The sequence below is a fragment of the Schistocerca cancellata genome, unplaced genomic scaffold, assembly GCF_023864275.1.
Source record: "Schistocerca cancellata isolate TAMUIC-IGC-003103 unplaced genomic scaffold, iqSchCanc2.1 HiC_scaffold_1109, whole genome shotgun sequence".
NCBI lineage: Eukaryota > Metazoa > Arthropoda > Insecta > Orthoptera > Acrididae > Schistocerca > Schistocerca cancellata.
This window is the reverse complement of record NW_026047108.1, coordinates 609,217-621,557: the sequence shown is the minus strand read 5'-3', so window position 1 is coordinate 621,557 and position 12,341 is coordinate 609,217. Positions and strand designations below refer to the sequence as shown.

At 47.3% G+C, this 12,341-nt stretch overlaps 21 non-coding genes across 21 annotated transcripts; all 21 read left to right on the top strand.

The window, feature by feature from the left end:
- Nucleotides 1–216: 216 nt before the first annotated feature.
- Trnar-ucg (transfer RNA arginine (anticodon UCG)) lies at nucleotides 217–289 on the top strand. The gene has a single exon. It is a non-coding gene; the product is annotated as a tRNA-Arg (tRNA).
- A 440-nt stretch (nucleotides 290–729) lies between these two features.
- Trnak-cuu (transfer RNA lysine (anticodon CUU)) lies at nucleotides 730–802 on the top strand. The gene has a single exon. It is a non-coding gene; the product is annotated as a tRNA-Lys (tRNA).
- Nucleotides 803–1,123: 321 nt separating this feature from the next.
- Trnat-agu (transfer RNA threonine (anticodon AGU)) lies at nucleotides 1,124–1,195 on the top strand. The gene has a single exon. It is a non-coding gene; the product is annotated as a tRNA-Thr (tRNA).
- Nucleotides 1,196–2,276: 1,081 nt separating this feature from the next.
- Trnak-cuu (transfer RNA lysine (anticodon CUU)) lies at nucleotides 2,277–2,349 on the top strand. Its single transcript has one exon. It is a non-coding gene; the product is annotated as a tRNA-Lys (tRNA).
- A 321-nt stretch (nucleotides 2,350–2,670) lies between these two features.
- Trnat-agu (transfer RNA threonine (anticodon AGU)) lies at nucleotides 2,671–2,742 on the top strand. Its single transcript has one exon. It is a non-coding gene; the product is annotated as a tRNA-Thr (tRNA).
- Nucleotides 2,743–3,286: 544 nt separating this feature from the next.
- On the top strand, nucleotides 3,287–3,359 carry Trnar-ucg (transfer RNA arginine (anticodon UCG)). Its single transcript has one exon. It is a non-coding gene; the product is annotated as a tRNA-Arg (tRNA).
- Nucleotides 3,360–3,799: 440 nt separating this feature from the next.
- Nucleotides 3,800–3,872, top strand: Trnak-cuu (transfer RNA lysine (anticodon CUU)). Its single transcript has one exon. It is a non-coding gene; the product is annotated as a tRNA-Lys (tRNA).
- Nucleotides 3,873–4,193: 321 nt separating this feature from the next.
- Nucleotides 4,194–4,265, top strand: Trnat-agu (transfer RNA threonine (anticodon AGU)). The gene has a single exon. It is a non-coding gene; the product is annotated as a tRNA-Thr (tRNA).
- Nucleotides 4,266–4,809: 544 nt separating this feature from the next.
- Nucleotides 4,810–4,882, top strand: Trnar-ucg (transfer RNA arginine (anticodon UCG)). The gene has a single exon. It is a non-coding gene; the product is annotated as a tRNA-Arg (tRNA).
- A 440-nt stretch (nucleotides 4,883–5,322) lies between these two features.
- On the top strand, nucleotides 5,323–5,395 carry Trnak-cuu (transfer RNA lysine (anticodon CUU)). The gene has a single exon. It is a non-coding gene; the product is annotated as a tRNA-Lys (tRNA).
- A 321-nt stretch (nucleotides 5,396–5,716) lies between these two features.
- Trnat-agu (transfer RNA threonine (anticodon AGU)) lies at nucleotides 5,717–5,788 on the top strand. Its single transcript has one exon. It is a non-coding gene; the product is annotated as a tRNA-Thr (tRNA).
- Nucleotides 5,789–6,341: 553 nt separating this feature from the next.
- Trnar-ucg (transfer RNA arginine (anticodon UCG)) lies at nucleotides 6,342–6,414 on the top strand. The gene has a single exon. It is a non-coding gene; the product is annotated as a tRNA-Arg (tRNA).
- Nucleotides 6,415–6,854: 440 nt separating this feature from the next.
- On the top strand, nucleotides 6,855–6,927 carry Trnak-cuu (transfer RNA lysine (anticodon CUU)). Its single transcript has one exon. It is a non-coding gene; the product is annotated as a tRNA-Lys (tRNA).
- Nucleotides 6,928–7,248: 321 nt separating this feature from the next.
- On the top strand, nucleotides 7,249–7,320 carry Trnat-agu (transfer RNA threonine (anticodon AGU)). Its single transcript has one exon. It is a non-coding gene; the product is annotated as a tRNA-Thr (tRNA).
- Nucleotides 7,321–7,864: 544 nt separating this feature from the next.
- On the top strand, nucleotides 7,865–7,937 carry Trnar-ucg (transfer RNA arginine (anticodon UCG)). The gene has a single exon. It is a non-coding gene; the product is annotated as a tRNA-Arg (tRNA).
- Nucleotides 7,938–8,377: 440 nt separating this feature from the next.
- Trnak-cuu (transfer RNA lysine (anticodon CUU)) lies at nucleotides 8,378–8,450 on the top strand. Its single transcript has one exon. It is a non-coding gene; the product is annotated as a tRNA-Lys (tRNA).
- Nucleotides 8,451–8,771: 321 nt separating this feature from the next.
- Trnat-agu (transfer RNA threonine (anticodon AGU)) lies at nucleotides 8,772–8,843 on the top strand. The gene has a single exon. It is a non-coding gene; the product is annotated as a tRNA-Thr (tRNA).
- Nucleotides 8,844–9,912: 1,069 nt separating this feature from the next.
- On the top strand, nucleotides 9,913–9,985 carry Trnak-cuu (transfer RNA lysine (anticodon CUU)). Its single transcript has one exon. It is a non-coding gene; the product is annotated as a tRNA-Lys (tRNA).
- Nucleotides 9,986–10,306: 321 nt separating this feature from the next.
- Nucleotides 10,307–10,378, top strand: Trnat-agu (transfer RNA threonine (anticodon AGU)). The gene has a single exon. It is a non-coding gene; the product is annotated as a tRNA-Thr (tRNA).
- A 1,066-nt stretch (nucleotides 10,379–11,444) lies between these two features.
- Trnak-cuu (transfer RNA lysine (anticodon CUU)) lies at nucleotides 11,445–11,517 on the top strand. Its single transcript has one exon. It is a non-coding gene; the product is annotated as a tRNA-Lys (tRNA).
- Nucleotides 11,518–11,838: 321 nt separating this feature from the next.
- Nucleotides 11,839–11,910, top strand: Trnat-agu (transfer RNA threonine (anticodon AGU)). Its single transcript has one exon. It is a non-coding gene; the product is annotated as a tRNA-Thr (tRNA).
- The last annotated feature ends 431 nt before the right edge of the window (nucleotides 11,911–12,341 follow it).

Sequence of the window (12,341 nt, the reverse complement as noted above, 5' to 3'; positions counted from 1 at the left end):
GATGGCACTAAGCGATTGAAGCTGATTTGCCTTCTCTTGTTTGATCAGCGTCATAAGGGCTTGAATGTAACTTGCGATGGGACACAGCAAGAAGTAGCGTCGTACTTTTAGTACTGAAATTTGAGATGGAGAACTGCGTCAAAGATGGGAAATTCATTCTGCCAAGTGTACAAATGGCGAAAATGAGGTGTGTGTGGAGAAGTATATTGCGCCAGTGAAGGTGTGGCCTAATGGATAAGGCGTCGGACTTCGGATCCGAAGATTGCAGGTTCGAATCCTGTCACGGTCGAGTTTTTCCTGTTCTGCAAAAGATGCATGCTGTTTTACTGTGTTGTTTGAGTACTCTAAAACTAGTTGGAAGTTGCTGCTGTCCGCTTCCTGGCTGCAAAACCGGCGTCTACCAGAAGCACAAGCAAGACAAGGGTGATCTGTAGCGAAGTTTTCGGCACAGTGCCGTTCAGGAGAGTTTTTGTTGGAACTACTGCATCTGATTCAGGAGCCAAGGGCTACGCCACAGGCGTCTGCGCACTGTCGAGCATGTGTGTTGAATAATGGTGCTGATAGCCACGTATCATTTCAAGCAGATTTGATGCCTTTCGGAGACAATTTTTCATTGAATAGGATTGTAGCTGATTTGTGGCAGCAGGAAATAAGCTGTAGTCAAAAGAATCTTCAATAGATGGTCGCAGGACAAATCAGTATTGTATGGCTCGTAACGCGTTGCGTGCAGCCCGGCTAGCTCAGTCGGTAGAGCATGAGACTCTTAATCTCAGGGTCGTGGGTTCGAGCCCCACGCTGGGCGACGCAAAATTTTGTGTCTACGCGGATCCAACATGCGCCCCTCTCGTGAGCCTTGCGTAATGAACGTAACGGGTTACGACGATGCCTAGCTTCGTATGAATATCAGAGGAATGGTATTTGAAGCTGAAAGTGACTCTGAAATGAAATAAATGTGTTGTTTTGGAATTTTAGTTGTACATCGATATAGTGTGAGATGTGTAGGAAAGCAGCAGCTGTGCTAACTAAACGCAAATAATGGTCGCTCATGCGGTGCGTTTCGAGCTGAAGGGCTCCGATTCACTAGTCTGTAAGAACAAAGTACCCGAAAAATGCGCTAGGAGGCGCCTCCTTAGCTCAGTGGCAGAGCGCTGGTCTAGTAAACCAGAGGTCGTCAGTTCGATCCTCACAGGAGGCAAATGAATTTTGTAACAGCCCCTCCCACCGTGGCCCTTTCGAAAAAAGCGGTCAAGGATAAAAAAATTATGAATGGGTGCGGTATTTAAGAAATGCTCTCGCAAATGAATAGTGTGAATGGTGCTATTAAAGTGAACACAAGAATCTGCTGCTTTTGGCAGTCTCCGGAAAATGCCGACGTGAAATACTTAGTTCTTGTGATGTATTTTCTACCCCTGATAAAGACCCTCGCGATTGTCGTCGTCGTCGTCGTCGTCGTCGTCGTCGCCGCCGCCGCCGAAGCCGCCGCTTTGGTAATAGCGACAACTCGCCATTGTATCACATAGGGTGAGGTACTTTCTGCAAGCGACTGAGATGGCACTAAGCGATTGAAGCTGATTTGCCACCTCTTGTTTGATCAGCGTCATAAGGGCTTGAATGTAACTTGCGATGGGACACAGCAAGAAGTAGCGTCGTACTTTTAGTACTGAAATTTGAGATGGAGAACTGCGTCAAAGATGGGAAATTCATTCTGCCAAGTGTACAAATGGCGAAAATGAGGTGTGTGTGGAGAAGTATATTGCGCCAGTGAAGGTGTGGCCTAATGGATAATGCGTCGGACTTCGGATCCGAAGATTGCAGGTTCGAATCCTGTCACGGTCGAGTTTTTCCTGTTCTGCAAAAGATGCATGCTGTTTCACTGTGTTGTTTGAGTACTCTAAAACTAGTTGGAAGTTGCTGCTGTCCGCTTCCTGGCTGCAAAACCGGCGTCTACCAGAAGCACAAGCAAGACAAGGGTGATCTGTAGCGAAGTTTTCGGCACAGTGCCGTTCAGGAGAGTTTTTGTTGGAACTACTGCATCTGATTCAGGAGCCAAGGGCTACGCCACAGGCGTCTGCGCACTGTCGAGCATGTGTGTTGAATAATGGTGCTGATAGCCACGTATCATTTCAAGCAGATTTGATGCTTTTCGGAGACAATTTTTCATTGAATAGGATTGTAGCTGATTTGTGGCAGCAGGAAATAAGCTGTAGTCAAAAGAATCTTCAATAGATGGTCGCAGGTCAAATCAGTATTGTATGGCTCGTAACGCGTTGCGTGCAGCCCGGCTAGCTCAGTCGGTAGAGCATGAGACTCTTAATCTCAGGGTCGTGGGTTCGAGCCCCACGCTGGGCGGCGCAAAATTTTGTGTCTACGCGGATCCAACATGCGCCCCTCTCGTGAGCCTTGCGTAATGAACGTAACGGGTTACGACGATGCCTAGCTTCGTATGAATATCAGAGGAACGGTATTTGAAGCTGAAAGTGACTCTGAAATGAAATAAATGTGTTGTTTTGGAATTTTAGTTGTACATCGATATAGTGTGAGATGTGTAGGAAAGCAGCAGCTGTGCTAACTAAATGCAAATAATGGTCGCTCATGCGGTGCGTTTCGAGCTGAAGGGCTCCGATTCACTAGTCTGTAAGAACAAAGTACCCGAAAAGTGCGCTAGGAGGCGCCTCCTTAGCTCAGTGGCAGAGCGCTGGTCTAGTTAACCACAGGTCGTCAGTTCGATCCTCACAGGAGGCAAATGAATTTTGTAACAGCCCCTCCCACCGTGGCCCTTTCGAAAAAAGCGGTCAAGGATAAAAAAATTATGAATGGGTGCGGTATTTAAGAAATGCTCTCGCAAATGAATAGTGTGAATGGTGCTATTAAAGTGGGCACCAGAAACTGCTGCTTTTGGCAGTCTCCGGAGAATGCCGACGAGAAATACTTAGTTCTTGTGATGTATTCTCTACCCCTGATAAAAACCCTCGCGATTGTCGTCGTCGTCGTCGGCGCCGCCGCCGCTTTGGTAATAGCGACAACTCGCCATTGTATCATATAGGGTGAGGTACCTTCTGCAAGCGACTGAGATGGCACTAAGCGATTGAAGCTGATTTGCCTTCTCTTGTTTGATCAGCGTCATAAGGGCTTGAATGTAACTTGCGATGGGACACAGCAAGAAGTAGCGTCGTACTTTTAGTACTGAAATTTGAGATGGAGAACTGCGTCAAAGATGGGAAATTCATTCTGCCAAGTGTACAAATGGCGAAAATGAGGTGTGTGTGGAGAAGTATATTGCGCCAGTGAAGGTGTGGCCTAATGGATAAGGCGTCGGACTTCGGATCCGAAGATTGCAGGTTCGAATCCTGTCACGGTCGAGTTTTTCCTGTTCTGCAAAAGATGCATGCTGTTTTACTGTGTTGTTTGAGTACTCTAAAACTAGTTGGAAGTTGCTGCTGTCCGCTTCCTGGCTGCAAAACCGGCGTCTACCAGAAGCACAAGCAAGACAAGGGTGATCTGTAGCGAAGTTTTCGGCACAGTGCCGTTCAGGAGAGTTTTTGTTGGAACTACTGCATCTGATTCAGGAGCCAAGGGCTACGCCACAGGCGTCTGCGCACTGTCGAGCATGTGTGTTGAATAATGGTGCTGATAGCCACGTATCATTTCAAGCAGATTTGATGCCTTTCGGAGACAATTTTTCATTGAATAGGATTGTAGCTGATTTGTGGCAGCAGGAAATAAGCTGTAGTCAAAAGAATCTTCAATAGATGGTCGCAGGACAAATCAGTATTGTATGGCTCGTAACGCGTTGCGTGCAGCCCGGCTAGCTCAGTCGGTAGAGCATGAGACTCTTAATCTCAGGGTCGTGGGTTCGAGCCCCACGCTGGGCGGCGCAAAATTTTGTGTCTACGCGGATCCAACATGCGCCCCTCTCGTGAGCCTTGCGTAATGAACGTAACGGGTTACGACGATGCCTAGCTTCGTATGAATATCAGAGGAATGGTATTTGAAGCTGAAAGTGACTCTGAAATGAAATAAATGTGTTGTTTTGGAATTTTAGTTGTACATCGATATAGTGTGAGATGTGTAGGAAAGCAGCAGCTGTGCTAACTAAATGCAAATAATGGTCGCTCATGCGGTGCGTTTCGAGCTGAAGGGCTCCGATTCACTAGTCTGTAAGAACAAAGTACCCGAAAAGTGCGCTAGGAGGCGCCTCCTTAGCTCAGTGGCAGAGCGCTGGTCTAGTAAACCAGAGGTCGTCAGTTCGATACTCACAGGAGGCAAATGAATTTTGTAACAGCCCCTCCCACCGTGGCCCTTTCGAAAAAAGCGGTCAAGGATAAAAAAATTATGAATGGGTGCGGTATTTAAGAAATGCTCTCGCAAATGAATAGTGTGAATGGTGCTATTAAAGTGGGCACCAGAAACTGCTGCTTTTGGCAGTCTCCGGAGAATGCCGACGAGAAATACTTAGTTCTTGTGATGTATTTTCTACCCCTGATAAAAACCCTCGCGATTGTCGTCGTCGTCGTCGGCGCCGCCGCCGCTTTGGTAATAGCGACAACTCGCCATTGTATCATATAGGGTGAGGTACCTTCTGCAAGCGACTGAGATGGCACTAAGCGATTGAAGCTGATTTGCCTTCTCTTGTTTGATCAGCGTCATAAGGGCTTGAATGTAACTTGCGATGGGACACAGCAAGAAGTAGCGTCGTACTTTTAGTACTGAAATTTGAGATGGAGAACTGCGTCAAAGATGGGAAATTCATTCTGCCAAGTGTACAAATGGCGAAAATGAGGTGTGTGTGGAGAAGTATATTGCGCCAGTGAAGGTGTGGCCTAATGGATAAGGCGTCGGACTTCGGATCCGAAGATTGCAGGTTCGAATCCTGTCACGGTCGAGTTTTTCCTGTTCTGCAAAAGATGCATGCTGTTTTACTGTGTTGTTTGAGTACTCTAAAACTAGTTGGAAGTTGCTGCTGTCCGCTTCCTGGCTGCAAAACCGGCGTCTACCAGAAGCACAAGCAAGACAAGGGTGATCTGTAGCGAAGTTTTCGGCACAGTGCCGTTCAGGAGAGTTTTTGTTGGAACTACTGCATCTGATTCAGGAGCCAAGGGCTACGCCACAGGCGTCTGCGCACTGTCGAGCATGTGTGTTGAATAATGGTGCTGATAGCCACGTATCATTTCAAGCAGATTTGATGCTTTTCGGAGACAATTTTTCATTGAATAGGATTGTAGCTGATTTGTGGCAGCAGGAAATAAGCTGTAGTCAAAAGAATCTTCAATAGATGGTCGCAGGTCAAATCAGTATTGTATGGCTCGTAACGCGTTGCGTGCAGCCCGGCTAGCTCAGTCGGTATGGCATGAGACTCTTAATCTCAGGGTCGTGGGTTCGAGCCCCACGCTGGGCGGCGCAAAATTTTGTGTCTACGCGGATCCAACATGCGCCCATCTCGTGAGCCTTGCGTAATGAACGTAACGGGTTACGACGATGCCTAGCTTCATATGAATATCAGAGGAACGGTATTTGAAGCTGAAAGTGACTCTGAAATGAAATAAATGTGTTGTTTTGGAATTTTAGTTGTACATCGATATAGTGTGAGATGTGTAGGAAAGCAGCAGCTGTGCTAACTAAATGCAAATAATGGTCGCTCATGCGGTGCGTTTCGAGCTGAAGGGCTCCGATTCACTAGTCTGTAAGAACAAAGTACCCGAAAAGTGCGCTAGGAGGCGCCTCCTTAGCTCAGTGGCAGAGCGCTGGTCTAGTAAACCAGAGGTCGTCAGTTCGATCCTCACAGGAGGCAAATGAATTTTGTAACAGCCCCTCCCACCGTGGCCCTTTCGAAAAAAGCGGTCAAGGATAAAAAAATTATGAATGGGTACGGTATTTAAGAAATGCTCTCGCAAATGAATAGTGTGAATGGTGCTATTAAAGTGGGCACCAGAAACTGCTGCTTTTGGCAGTCTCCGGAGAATGCCGACGAGAAATACTTAGTTCTTGTGATGTATTTTCTACCCCTGATAAAAACCCTCGCGATTGTCGTCGTCGTCGTCGTCGTCGTCGTCGGCGCCGCCGCTTTGGTAATAGCGACAACTCGCCATTGTATCATATAGGGTGAGGTACCTTCTGCAAGCGACTGAGATGGCACTAAGCGATTGAAGCTGATTTGCCTTCTCTTGTTTGATCAGCGTCATAAGGGCTTGAATGTAACTTGCGATGGGACACAGCAAGAAGTAGCGTCGTACTTTTAGTACTGAAATTTGAGATGGAGAACTGCGTCAAAGATGGGAAATTCATTCTGCCAAGTGTGCAAATGGCGAAAATGAGGTGTGTGTGGAGAAGTATATTGCGCCAGTGAAGGTGTGGCCTAATGGATAAGGCGTCGGACTTCGGATCCGAAGATTGCAGGTTCGAATCCTGTCACGGTCGAGTTTTTCCTGTTCTGCAAAAGATGCATGCTGTTTTACTGTGTTGTTTGAGTACTCTAAAACTAGTTGGAAGTTGCTGCTGTCCGCTTCCTGGCTGCAAAACCGGCGTCTACCAGAAGCACAAGCAAGACAAGGGTGATCTGTAGCGAAGTTTTCGGCACAGTGCCGTTCAGGAGAGTTTTTGTTGGAACTACTGCATCTGATTCAGGAGCCAAGGGCTACGCCACAGGCGTCTGCGCACTGTCGAGCATGTGTGTTGAATAATGGTGCTGATAGCCACGTATCATTTCAAGCAGATTTGATGCTTTTCGGAGACAATTTTTCATTGAATAGGATTGTAGCTGATTTGTGGCAGCAGGAAATAAGCTGTAGTCAAAAGAATCTTCAATAGATGGTCGCAGGTCAAATCAGTATTGTATGGCTCGTAACGCGTTGCGTGCAGCCCGGCTAGCTCAGTCGGTAGAGCATGAGACTCTTAATCTCAGGGTCGTGGGTTCGAGCCCCACGCTGGGCGGCGCAAAATTTTGTGTCTACGCGGATCCAACATGCGCCCATCTCGTGAGCCTTGCGTAATGAACGTAACGGGTTACGACGATGCCTAGCTTCATATGAATATCAGAGGAACGGTATTTGAAGCTGAAAGTGACTCTGAAATGAAATAAATGTGTTGTTTTGGAATTTTAGTTGTACATCGATATAGTGTGAGATGTGTAGGAAAGCAGCAGCTGTGCTAACTAAATGCAAATAATGGTCGCTCATGCGGTGCGTTTCGAGCTGAAGGGCTCCGATTCACTAGTCGGTAAGAACAAAGTACCCGAAAAGTGCGCTAGGAGGCGCCTCCTTAGCTCAGTGGCAGAGCGCTGGTCTAGTAAACCAAAGGTCGTCAGTTCGATCCTCACAGGAGGCAAATGAATTTTGTAACAGCCCCTCCCACCGTGGCCCTTTCGAAAAAAGCGGTCAAGGATAAAAAAATTATGAATGGGTGCGGTATTTAAGAAATGCTCTCGCAAATGAATAGTGTGAATGGTGCTATTAAAGTGGGCACCAGAAACTGCTGCTTTTGGCAGTCTCCGGAGAATGCCGACGTGAAATACTTAGTTCTTGTGATGTATTTTCTACCCCTGATAAAGACCCTCGCGATTGTCGTCGTCGTCGTCGGCGCCGCCGCCGCTTTGGTAATAGCGACAACTCGCCATTGTATCACATAGGGTGAGGTACCTTCTGCAAGCGACTGAGATGGCACTAAGCGATTGAAGCTGATTTGCCTTCTCTTGTTTGATCAGCGTCATAAGGGCTTGAATGTAACTTGCGATGGGACACAGCAAGAAGTAGCGTCGTACTTTTAGTACTGAAATTTGAGATGGAGAACTGCGTCAAAGATGGGAAATTCATTCTGCCAAGTGTACAAATGGCGAAAATGAGGTGTGTGTGGAGAAGTATATTGCGCCAGTGAAGGTGTGGCCTAATGGATAAGGCGTCGGACTTCGGATCCGAAGATTGCAGGTTCGAATCCTGTCACGGTCGAGTTTTTCCTGTTCTGCAAAAGATGCATGCTGTTTTACTGTGTTGTTTGAGTACTCTAAAACTAGTTGGAAGTTGCTGCTGTCCGCTTCCTGGCTGCAAAACCGGCGTCTACCAGCAGCACAAGCAAGACAAGGGTGATCTGTAGCGAAGTTTTCGGCACAGTGCCGTTCAGGAGAGTTTTTGTTGGAACTACTGCATCTGATTCAGGAGCCAAGGGCTACGCCACAGGCGTCTGCGCACTGTCGAGCATGTGTGTTGAATAATGGTGCTGATAGCCACGTATCATTTCAAGCAGATTTGATGCTTTTCGGAGACAATTTTTCATTGAATAGGATTGTAGCTGATTTGTGGCAGCAGGAAATAAGCTGTAGTCAAAAGAATCTTCAATAGATGGTCGCAGGTCAAATCAGTATTGTATGGCTCGTAACGCGTTGCGTGCAGCCCGGCTAGCTCAGTCGGTAGAGCATGAGACTCTTAATCTCAGGGTCGTGGGTTCGAGCCCCACGCTGGGCGGCGCAAAATTTTGTGTCTACGCGGATCCAACATGCGCCCCTCTCGTGAGCCTTGCGTAATGAACGTAACGGGTTACGACGATGCCTAGCTTCATATGAATATCAGAGGAACGGTATTTGCAGCTGAAAGTGACTCTGAAATGAAATAAATGTGTTGTTTTGGAATTTTAGTTGTACGTCGATATAGTGTGAGATGTGTAGGAAAGCAGCAGCTGTGCTAACTAAATGCAAATAATGGTCGCTCATGCGGTGCGTTTCGAGCTGAAGGGCTCCGATTCACTAGTCTGTAAGAACAAAGTACCCGAAAAGTGCGCTAGGAGGCGCCTCCTTAGCTCAGTGGCAGAGCGCTGGTCTAGTAAACCAAAGGTCGTCAGTTCGATCCTCACAGGAGGCAAATGAATTTTGTAACAGCCCCTCCCACCGTGGCCCTTTCGAAAAAAGCGGTCAAGGATAAAAAAATTATGAATGGGTGCCGTATTTCAGAAATGCTCTCGCAAATGAATAGTGTGAATGGTGCTATTAAAGTGGGCACCAGAAACTGCTGCTTTTGGCAGTCTCCGGAGAATGCCGACGTGAAATACTTAGTTCTTGTGATGTATTTTCTACCCCTGATAAAGACCCTAGCGATTGTCGTCGTCGTCGTCGGCGTCGGCGTCGGCGCCGCCGCCGCTTTGGTAATAGCGACAACTCGCCATTGTATCACATAGGGTGAGGTACCTTCTGCAAGCGACTGAGATGGCACTAAGCGATTGAAGCTGATTTGCCTTCTCTTGTTTGATCAGCGTCATAAGGGCTTGAATGTAACTTGCGATGGGACACAGCAAGAAGTAGCGTCGTACTTTTAGTACTGAAATTTGAGATGGAGAACTGCGTCAAAGATGGGAAATTCATTCTGCCAAGTGTACAAATGGCGAAAATGAGGTGTGGGTGGAGAAGTATATTGCGCCAGTGAAGGTGTGGCCTAATGGATAATGCGTCGGACTTCGGATCCGAAGATTGCAGGTTCGAATCCTGTCACGGTCGAGTTTTTCCTGTTCTGCAATAGATGCATGCTGTTTTACTGTGTTGTTTGAGTACTCTAAAACTAGTTGGAAGTTGCTGCTGTCCGCTTCCTGGCTGCAAAACCGGCGTCTACCAGAAGCACAAGCAAGACAAGGGTGATCTGTAGCGAAGTTTTCGGCACAGTGCCGTTCAGGAGAGTTTTTGTTGGAACTACTGCATCTGATTCAGGAGCCAAGGGCTACGCCACAGGCGTCTGCGCACTGTCGAGCATGTGTGTTGAATAATGCTGCTGATAGCCACGTATCATTTCAAGCAGATTTGATGCTTTTCGGAGACAATTTTTCATTGAATAGGATTGTAGCTGATTTGTGGCAGCAGGAAATAAGCTGTAGTCAAAAGAATCTTCAATAGATGGTCGCAGGTCAAATCAGTATTGTATGGCTCGTAACGCGTTGCGTGCAGCCCGGCTAGCTCAGTCGGTAGAGCATGAGACTCTTAATCTCAGGGTCGTGGGTTCGAGCCCCACGCTGGGCGGCGCAAAATTTTGTGTCTACGCGGATCCAACATGCGCCCCTCTCGTGAGCCTTGCGTAATGAACGTAACGGGTTACGACGATGCCTAGCTTCATATGAATATCAGAGGAACGGTATTTGAAGCTGAAAGTGACTCTGAAATGAAATAAATGTGTTGTTTTGGAATTTTAGTTGTACATCGATATAGTGTGAGATGTGTAGGAAAGCAGCAGCTGTGCTAACTAAATGCAAATAATGGTCGCTCATGCGGTGCGTTTCGAGCTGAAGGGCTCCGATTCACTAGTCTGTAAGAACAAAGTACCCGAAAAGTGCGCTAGGAGGCGCCTCCTTAGCTCAGTGGCAGAGCGCTGGTCTAGTAAACCAAAGGTCGTCAGTTCGATCCTCACAGGAGGCAAATGAATTTTGTAACAGCCCCTCCCACCGTGGCCCTTTCGAAAAAAGCGGTCAAGGATAAAAAAATTATGAATGGGTGCGGTATTTAAGAAATGCTCTCGCAAATGAATAGTGTGAATGGTGCTATTAAAGTGGGCACCAGAAACTGCTGCTTTTGGCAGTCTCCGGAGAATGCCGACGTGAAATACTTAGTTCTTGTGATGTATTTTCTACCCCTGATAAAGACCCTCGCGATTGTCGTCGTCGTCGTCGTCGGCGTCGGCGCCGCCGCCGCTTTGGTAATAGCGACAACTCGCCATTGTATCACATAGGGTGAGGTACCTTCTGCAAGCGACTGAGATGGCACTAAGCGATTGAAGCTGATTTGCCTTCTCTTGTTTGATCAGCGTCATAAGGGCTTGAATGTAACTTGCGATGGGACACAGCAAGAAGTAGCGTCGTACTTTTAGTACTGAAATTTGAGATGGAGAACTGCGTCAAAGATGGGAAATTCATTCTGCCAAGTGTACAAATGGCGAAAATGAGGTGTGGGTGGAGAAGTATATTGCGCCAGTGAAGGTGTGGCCTAATGGATAATGCGTCGGACTTCGGATCCGAAGATTGCAGGTTCGAATCCTGTCACGGTCGAGTTTTTCCTGTTCTGCAATAGATGCATGCTGTTTTACTGTGTTGTTTGAGTACTCTAAAACTAGTTGGAAGTTGCTGCTGTCCGCTTCCTGGCTGCAAAACCGGCGTCTACCAGAAGCACAAGCAAGACAAGGGTGATCTGTAGCGAAGTTTTCGGCACAGTGCCGTTCAGGAGAGTTTTTGTTGGAACTACTGCATCTGATTCAGGAGCCAAGGGCTACGCCACAGGCGTCTGCGCACTGTCGAGCATGTGTGTTGAATAATGGTGCTGATAGCCACGTATCATTTCAAGCAGATTTGATGCTTTTCGGAGACAATTTTTCATTGAATAGGATTGTAGCTGATTTGTGGCAGCAGGAAATAAGCTGTAGTCAAAAGAATCTTCAATAGATGGTCGCAGGTCAAATCAGTATTGTATGGCTCGTAACGCGTTGCGTGCAGCCCGGCTAGCTCAGTCGGTAGAGCATGAGACTCTTAATCTCAGGGTCGTGGGTTCGAGCCCCACGCTGGGCGGCGCAAAATTTTGTGTCTACGCGGATCCAACATGCGCCCCTCTCGTGAGCCTTGCGTAATGAACGTAACGGGTTACGACGATGCCTAGCTTCGTATGAATATCAGAGGAACGGTATTTGAAGCTGAAAGTGACTCTGAAATGAAATAAATGTGTTGTTTTGGAATTTTAGTTGTACATCGATATAGTGTGAGATGTGTAAGAAAGCAGCAGCTGTGCTAACTAAATGCAAATAATGGTCGCTCATGCGGTGCGTTTCGAGCTGAAGGGCTCCGATTCACTAGTCTGTAAGAACAAAGTACCCGAAAAGTGCGCTAGGAGGCGCCTCCTTAGCTCAGTGGCAGAGCGCTGGTCTAGTAAACCAGAGGTCGTCAGTTCGATCCTCACAGGAGGCAAATGAATTTTGTAACAGCCCCTCCCACCGTGGCCCTTTCGAAAAAAGCGGTCAAGGATAAAAAAATTATGAATGGGTGCGGTATTTAAGAAATGCTCTCGCAAATGAATAGTGTGAATGGTGCTATTAAAGTGGGCACCAGAAACTGCTGCTTTTGGCAGTCTCCGGAGAATGCCGACGTGAAATACTTAGTTCTTGTGATGTATTTTCTACTCCTGATAAAGACCCTCGCGATTGTCGTCGTCGTCGTCGTCGTCGTCGGCGCCGCCGCCGCTTTGGTAATAGCGACAACTCGCCATTGTATCACATAGGGTGAGGTACCTTCTGCAAGCGACTGAGATGGCACTAAGCGATTGAAGCTGATTTGCCTTCTCTTGTTTGATCAGCGTCATAAGGGCTTGAATGTAACTTGCGATGGGACACAGCAAGAAG